Source organism: Echinops telfairi, unplaced genomic scaffold (assembly GCF_000313985.2).
Source record: "Echinops telfairi isolate 266 unplaced genomic scaffold, ASM31398v2 ScPeMD7_3533;HRSCAF=4204_0, whole genome shotgun sequence".
Classification (NCBI taxonomy): Eukaryota; Metazoa; Chordata; class Mammalia; order Afrosoricida; family Tenrecidae; genus Echinops; species Echinops telfairi.
In genome coordinates, this window is record NW_022107431.1 from 42,849,933 (window position 1) to 42,852,445 (window position 2,513).

A 2,513-nucleotide genomic window follows, 5' to 3' on the forward strand; every position below is an offset into this window, starting at 1 on the left:
AAAACAAGAGACCTGAGAACTAGAAAGGCGAGGCTTCACCACCCATTTATCCCTCCGCCTTTCAACCATCCCCACATGTGATTATCGGCCAGGCTGGCACAATTAACTAACTCAACATCCAAAGACTTCTCAGGAGAGTGAAATGATAGCCCAGAGACTGGGAAAAAAATTTGATCAATGATACATCAGACAAAGGTTTAATTACCAAAATATATAGAACTCTACAACACCCGAATAAGAAAATAACAAATGACCCAGTTAAGTAAGAAATGGGGAAAAGACCTGAACAGACAGTTCACCTAAAATGAAATACAAATGGCCAACAAACACATGAAAAGATGTTCATGATCACCAACAATCAAGGAGATGGAAATTAAAACCACAATGCGATACCACTTTACACCCACAATGCTAGCCCAGTGAAAAACAACAACAGTATACAACAAATACTGGAGAGGACGTGGAGAGATTGAGACCCATGTACACTGTTGGTGCACTTGTAAATGCATACAACCACCTTGGAAAACAATATGGCAATACTTAGAGCAACTGGGACTTGAAATCCCCTATGATCCAGCAATACCACTATTAGGCACATATCTTGAGGAAAGTAAGAGACAAAACATGAGTGGATGCATGGTGTCGCATGTTCATAGCAGTACAGTTCATAATAGCAAGAAACTGGGACAGCCCAAATGCCCAACAGTGGAAGAAAACATGAAGAAACGATGGTGCATGCACACAGCACAGTACTATGCATCCCTCAAAAACAGTGGTGAAAGTGTGAAACACTGCATGACATGGAAGGATCTGGAAACCATTATTCTGAGTGAAGTAAGTTAATCACAAAAGACAAATATTGTATGTCCACTTTTATAAGGAGAAACACTAATTAAACAAATCTTAAGGACCAATTCCTGAACAAAAAGTTAAAAGGCTGCATACCAGCCATAAACCACAAATCACTTCCTCTATGAGTACCATATATACTCGAGTATAAGCCAACCTGAATATCAGTCGTGGCCCCTAATTTTATTACAAAAACTGCATTAAAGATGTGCTGAGAAACTCAGCTTATACAGGAGTCTATGTGGTATTTTATAAGACCGCACACTGGCTGGAGTCATTCCTTCAAAAGTGAGGAAGAGGGAGAAGACCATGCACTTGATGTTCTCCAACATCGAGGCAAGGCTGTGACAAATCAGCTGGCGCTCCACAGGAATGGAAGAAGCATCTTGCTGGAAAATTAGGTTAAGACCAGGGGAGAGGAGCACCTACATTTTGGAGGAGACATGCATATTTCTGTTGGTTGGCGGGTGAATGGGGGCGGGGGGCGACAAACTCACACCAGGGAAGGGTGCTCAACAGTGATTTTAGGGAACTTAAGGGGACAATAGAATAGATTGTTTCTGTACCCAGCCCTCAGTCAACCCTGCCATGGACTAAGCACCCTGATGACCTTGGGCACTGGCCTTGCAGACAGCATGGCATCCCCCAGGGCCACACCAGAGGGACTCAGCATAGCGGTTCTACACAGAATGAACCAAGCCCTGCCTCAAAGCTGCCTGTATCCATGGACTGAGGACTGGGATGCTCTGATGGGAGGGGAAGCAGAAAGGAGCTGCCTAGAGGCTATGGGAGTGGTGGCCACTGGACCTTGGGTGGAACCCCTGGCTCGGTGGGTGTCCAATGGAAAGGGACCCAGAATCACCATATATTTAGTACCTCAATGCTCCCCTTGACTTGATATGACAGATTTTGAACTGTTGCGATCTGCACTTGAGAGAATTGATGAAGTTTTCCCCTGGCACCAATCCCCGTGCTCGGTGTAAACAAAACTCTATCCATTGGGAGCTCTGACGGGCAGGGCAACGGCTCGTGGGGTGGCTCTCAGTGGAACTGTACTCGAAGAGACTGCTGACACTGACAGTGCCTTGTGTTCCGTGTCACTGGGAAAATTGTTGATGCTCTCTGCAATAGGCTTATACCCCAGGGGGCTGATTGGCAATGTTATTAACTTTTGTTTCTGGGGATTTTTGTTTTTCTGCCCTGCCCCACGCCACCCACCCCTTGCACACATACACTTTGTTTGTTTGTTTGCTGTTTTTTTGGTCTTGTGAGCTTTTGTTTTTGTGTTAATATGACCGTCAAAGTAAACCAGAGTCCTGCATAGCCCATGGAGAAGCAGATGGATGCTAAGCTCCCACTTAACCCAAGCCCCAATCCAAGGAGAGTGAGTGCTGATAACAGGCCCTGCTCAATACAGTGGTCCTCAACCTTCCGAATGCGCGAACCTTTCATACAGTTCCTCATGGTGTGTTGACCCCCAACCAAAATTTTATTTTTGTTGCTCTTTCATAACTGTAATTTTGCTACTGTTATGAATTGGGTGACCCCTATGAAAGGGTCATTCGACTCCCAAAGGGGTCACAACTCACAGTTTGAGAACCCCTGAAAAGGATCACTGAAGATAAGAGAGCTTTAGCAAAGTGTGGTGGACAGCAGATGCTTCC